Here is a 6161-nt window from a genome sequence, read left to right on the forward strand (position 1 = left end):
ACTGTTAAGTCATTCTAGGGTCCTGCGCCCTGAATAGATGACCACTACAAGAAAAAATGCTTTTAATAACACCGAAAATGTGTTATCAAAACATACGATAACGCTTTCTGATGTGTTAAGACCGACTATGTTATCGTAGGTCAGGATACTTTACATAACACTTTATCAGTATTATACAGATGTGTTATTGTACTGTCAACGATAACACAATTTCTGTGTTATTTTAATATATAGATAAGTGTTGAATTATGTTATTTATAGTCGATTATATAACACTTTTTTTGTGTTATACTACACTTTAGTATAACACTTTTTTTGTGTTATACTACACTTTAGTATAACACATTTTTTGTGTTATACTATACTTTAGTATAACACATTATTTGTGCTATACTACACTTTAGTATAACACATGTGTTATATTATCTTAGAGAAACATAATCTTTTTTTTACTTACACAAAACTAGGAAAACAAATATGAAAGTTGAAGCCAAATAAAGTAACATAAATAGATTTTTATTAATTACTCAAATGTAATTACAATATTTAGTCTACTAGTCTAGGCTTAAGAAATCATATTACAACATAATTTATGCCCAATTCAGATTCCTTTATCACTAAATACAAAACAAGAAATGTATACAAAAATTAGTGAAATACATTCTTCCATTCTAAAGGCCTCAACTACAAATGTTGTCAAGAATTGCTCCAAAAAATTCATCTCAATATACCTGCACATTGTAAAAAAAAAAAGTCCTTTTATTATTAAGAACATAAGACTTAAGCTATTTTGTTTGAAAATGATTTCAATTAAAAAATAATAATAAAACAGCAAGATGACTGTGTAAATCTTTATTTTAAAAAAAAAAAAAAGAGATGACTGTGTAAATCTTCAAGAAGCACTGTGGCTCATGCATCAGAATGATTCATATAATTTATAACAAAAAAATGATGAAATTGTTAAGTTCTCCAATATGTGAAAAGCAAATAAAATATATATATATATATACATATAGGTGTGTAGACAAGAGCCAATGGACGCGGACAGAGGAAATAAAACTGAATAAAGTGGTCGCTAGATCAGCTAATTGTGCAGTACCAAATTACATATTGCATGAAACAGAAAATACCTCCATGGTCTAGAAACTTTTTCAATATAGTGTCTGCAGCCTTCAACCCCTTCTTATACTGTTTTGTCTCATAAGATTTCTGAAAGAAAAATACGAGATTTAATGAACATTTTGGCAAAAAAAAGGAGATGGTATCAACTGGATTATGTAAATTAAATTGCCTTTTTCCAGTTAAAATACTAAAGCCATACAAGAATTTGAATTGATATAATACAAACAATCAAGCTCATTGAACTTTAATATCGTAGCTAAGTTTTCAGACAATTTTAAACTCTGAACTTGAAGCAGAATCAAATGGATAAAATAAAAAATCGATATTAGCATGATAACGCCACGAGTCTGACTTCATTGTCCTTGTCAGGTTCACTAGATAGTAGATAATCTAGTTTTGAGTGCACGAAATAAGAAGTACGCTAAAATTTAGAATCTATCTACTACATTACATCAACTACCAAAAATGAAATATAATATTAAAAAATTCTCTATAACCACTACCCAGTTCACATTTCCACTTCTCTATATTCTCCCAATCAACCTAAGGCGGGCAAGTTAAAAGTTTAAGAGAAATTATTTGACAGGAAAAGACGGCAACATTTTAGCTTTTACACTTACCCGCTTGTGGCAAGCAAACTCATTAGAATGCCTTTTGAGATAATCTATAAGCTTGGGAACATCTTGTCTGCGAAAAACATCCCACTGGGCACCGTCAGACACTGCTAGTGATTTCTTTCCATCATGATTGGAGCTTTAATTGTTACCCTTGAAACTTTTCCTGTCTTCTGATGTTTCTAAGCCATGTATACTCTCACAAGAAGGTAGCAAAGTTTCAGAATCAGAATCAGATTCAACATCCCGAGCAATTTTCTATCCCATGATTCGTGAGTGGCAGCAGAGGAACACGATACCCTAGCAATTTTCCTAAAACCTGGGGTAAAACAAACCAAAGATACAACACCAATCACTCATATTCCTAAAATCTCATAATGGTACATGGTATTTGATATAAAAAGGATAAGAAATAACAAATGTTGATTAGAATGAACGAGTAAAAGGTTAGAAAAAATTCAAAGCTTCACAGAAAATGTATGGATTACGTTCTTCATTAACAATATACGAGTTTTAAAAACTCTAGGTTGTCCACTAATACAATACAAGATCTACTAAAGCGATGATCAAAGGCATAGATTAACATGATATTGCAAATTGGCTTGAAACAGAGGTATCACTATGAGTACTTTGAACTAAAACTATCTAATAAAAAACATGCACACACCTAATTGTTACTTGTCTTCAACCAATACTGAAATTCCCTTGATTGAAATAAATAAGAACCTTTATTTATAAATCAAGACTTCAAGAGATTAGTCATTTGAACCACAACAAGAGAAAAGAAATGGACATACCATGTCATAGGAATCATAACACAGTTTTAAGACAGAATCAGCCTGTACAAGTTGCTCGATGTAGCCATATGAGATTCATGTATCAGAGCAATGCCATGGTTTATGTGTTCCTGAAGACGAACTGAGCATGTACACTCATCACTGAAGATAGCTTCACTCAAGGAATGGTAACTATTTTTGTAGTTATGTGCTTAGCTGCTTAAATAGATTGTGAATGGTTTACCTGCACATTGCATTAGGGAGCATGAGATTCTGATAGAGCTTGGCTCTTGACTATTTGATTATATGCTCCGTGGATATATTTATGAATATGATCATTTGATTACCTGCTCCATGATTACATAATTGTGATATTTGCATGCTTGAGTTGAGGCATGGTGTGGATGTTGGAAGAGCAGGGATTTGATTGTTGTAAGAATGCCATGGGAATGTTTATAGCACCGCAGCGATTTATGAATATGGTGTGGTAAGATTGATTCCGTGGGGGAAAACTCGTGATATGCTCATTGTGGCTAATGGGTCAAGTTATTGACTGCAGAACAGGTTTATAGCCAAGGCGGATATGAGGCCTAGTGGTGGTTATTCAGAGGCTGGGAGTTTCAGCCAGGGGTTGAGTTCCTCATCTACCCCTCAGAGTTTTCAACAGATAGTCACAGATTTGCAATCAAGATTGTAGAGGCATGAGGAAGAGATTAGGTGTCTGAGGCAACAGCAGAATCTGTTGAGAAGCACCTCTTCCTATGTTGTGTCAGGAATGGCACCAGGTTTGGCTCAGCCTAGGGTTGAGAGCAGATGGGAATTTCTTTGTGGAGGATTCCAGGAATATTACCCTCCAGTCTTTGAGGGAGGCCTAGATCCATTTAGAGCTGAGTAATGGATGGGCATGATCAGTTCCATTTTTGATAGTATGGGGCTGGTAGGTCACGATAGGGTGATCTGTGCGACATATGTATTGCGAGATGATGCTCAGACATGGTGGGAAGTGATATCCCAGACACGAGACACAGCTGTGATGGATTGGAAATAATTTAGGCAGCTGTTTAATGAAAAGTATTATTGTGATGTGGCCAAGACTGCCAAGATGAATGAGTTTCTGAATCTCGTTCAGGGAAAGGCATCGGTATCCAAGTATGTTGATAAATTTAATGGGTTGGCCAAGTTTGCTTTAGACATGGTACCCACATATGTGGCTCGGAAGGAAAGGTTTGTTCATGGATTGAATCCTGGAATAGCTCAGGGCATCAGAGTTGCCCCAGTGCATGAAGTCTCTACCTATGCTCAGGTGGTAGAGAAGGCTCTTGCTATTGAGAGCATCAGAAATGAGGAAAGGAGTGCCACGAGGCATGGAGCCCAGATAGTGGTTTCTCCATCTATTGGAGCAAGTAACAAGAAAAGTTGGAAGCCTTACCCAGAGTGCGCTCGGTGCAAGAGGCATCATCTGGGGGAATGCCGAGCAAGGTCATGTTTTGCTTGTGGCATGGTTGGGCATCTTAAGAAGGATTGCCCAAGGTTAAGGGAATTTGAGTAAAAGAGGTTAGACAGCTCGACTCCAGCTCGAGTGTTTATTCCAGAGCAGTTAGAGTCTGGGACTGGGACTAGTTCCTCAGGAGTGGCAGGTCAGTTTTCTTGTTTTGATTTCTGACTTGTGTTGATTGGCCTTGGTGCCATGATGTGCCTTTGTTTGTCGCTTATAGAGAGGTATAAAATTGATATGATGATCACATGGTTGTGTTGTGATGGGAACATAGTATGGAATTGACAACTTAAAAGGTAAGTTGGGTTATGGAAGGACCCCTCAGTGGTTGAGTAAAGCTGGTTATGACTTGTTTGGGTATGATCTGAGAATAGAAAGCCTTGAGGCAGTTGGTGCTATGCATAGCTTTGGTATGCTGATGATATCTGTGTGGAAAGCTAGAGTTTTATGGCAGAGAGATGCATAGAACTCTTAGCTAGTGTGGTGGATACCACTTAGACTGTGTCAGTGGGATCAGGACAGGCTGGACGAGTCTGTGAGTTCCTGAATGTGTTTTCAGGGGATTTGTCAGGGTTTTTGTTATATGAAGAGATAAAATGGTGGTTTGATTAGTACCAGGGATAGAGTTGAATTGAGAGCATTGTATTGAATGGCTTAGTAGAGTTGTAAGAACTCGAGGCTTAGATACTGAGTGAGAAGGAGATTCTCAAGAGTTGATCTTTGATCTGGTTAGTACCAGTTAGGGATCAAGGGAAAAGAATATGCAAAAGTCTGTGTTTATAGTAGATAAAGAGCACTAGGAGGTGCTGGATTGTATTTTGAAAATTTGTTTTACGCTAAGTGTTTATGGATCAGATGAACAGAGCGTTCAAGGGGTTATTTGCATGGGAATTTTTGATCGTCTGGGACGATGATTTTGTGGTGTATTCTCTGTGAAACTTACTAAGGTCAAGGGACGCCTTAGAAGGCATGAGTGTCCTTGGATGGGCATGGCATTATATGTGATTTGTGGAAAGAGTTCTGAGTTTCTTTATACAGATCAGAATCAATTGATAGGTTGTTATGACACCTCAGTGATACAGAGAAAAGATTGCGTGTGTAACACATTGGTGTAAGAATCTGACCAGAGCTAGTGTAGAGTTTTTGATGGGCCAGGTGGTCAGTTCTGTGCTTGAGATTATTATCTCAGAGGAACTAAAAGGAAAGATGACTAAGTGAATCTCGGATAAGAAAGTTGAATGGAAGTCTTAGCTGGGTTAGCTAAGAGTGTTACAGTGTCTTGTAATATAAGGATCAGACTTGGGGTCTGATGGACGCTGGGATTTTATGGGAGATTCTGGATGAATCTCATGTTATTTTTCTGTTTCTCTTCATTCAGGCATCATGTCAGTGTACCAGAGTATGATGGCCTGAGATGAAGAGGGGCATAATGGAATGTGTGGTTGAGTTCTTAACCTGTTAACAGGTTCAGACAGGGTATCAGGGATCAGTAAGGTTATTGTGGCCTTTGAGTATCGTATAATAGAAATAAGAAAGCATCACGATGGGTTTCGCGATGGGGCTACCCAGGAAGGTGGGTCAGCATGATTGACTTGGGTCATTTTGGACCAGTGTTGTGAGTAAGATTCTTTTTGGTTATAAGAATAAGTAACACAGTGGATTAGTGTTCAGATCTCTTTGTGAGAGAGATAATGTACCTTCTTGAGAATTAAAGGCTTATCTTATTAGATGAAGACTTTATTGTTACTTTCAGGTTATGGAAGAGTGAGGGAAGGCGATGAATATATAGATGGAACTCAGTACGGTTCATTACTCTCAGACTGATGATAATCAGAGGGAGAATTGTCCAGAGTTGAAAAGGTACCTTATGAGATAAGGTATGGTGGAACGTGTTCGTCACCCTTTCATTGGAGTGAGGTGGGTGAGATGTAATATCTGGATCATGTGATGGTTCAGGGGACCATAGAGGTTATTAGAGATTGGAGCGTGGATGCTCACTTCTCAAACTCAATGAAAAAGTGTTACTGAATTGAAAGCAGGAACATGGAATTCCAAGTAGGGAGTTGTGTCTTCCTAAAGAATCACCATGGCAAGGGGTGATGAGTAAAGGCAAGTTGAGCCTAGATTAGTATGACGGTTTGAGTCCTGGACAGG

General features: G+C 37.5%; 1 long non-coding RNA gene across 2 annotated transcripts; it reads right to left on the reverse strand.

Moving 5' to 3' along the window:
- Positions 1–484: 484 nt before the first annotated feature.
- Positions 485–2616, reverse strand: LOC133816299 (uncharacterized). Of its 2 annotated transcripts, XR_009885141.1 has the most exons (4): positions 2534–2616; positions 1743–2055; positions 1131–1209; positions 485–731 (listed from the first exon to the last, which is right to left on the reverse strand). It is a non-coding gene; the product is annotated as an uncharacterized LOC133816299 (long non-coding RNA). The 2 variants fall into 2 exon arrangements; XR_009885142.1 differs by lacking the exons at positions 485–731; positions 2534–2616 and adding an exon at positions 2404–2502 and having other exon boundaries at positions 944–1209.
- Between the last annotated feature and the right edge of the window lie 3545 nt (positions 2617–6161).

The sequence above is a fragment of the Humulus lupulus genome, chromosome 2, assembly GCF_963169125.1.
Source record: "Humulus lupulus chromosome 2, drHumLupu1.1, whole genome shotgun sequence".
Lineage (NCBI taxonomy): Eukaryota > Viridiplantae > Streptophyta > Magnoliopsida > Rosales > Cannabaceae > Humulus > Humulus lupulus.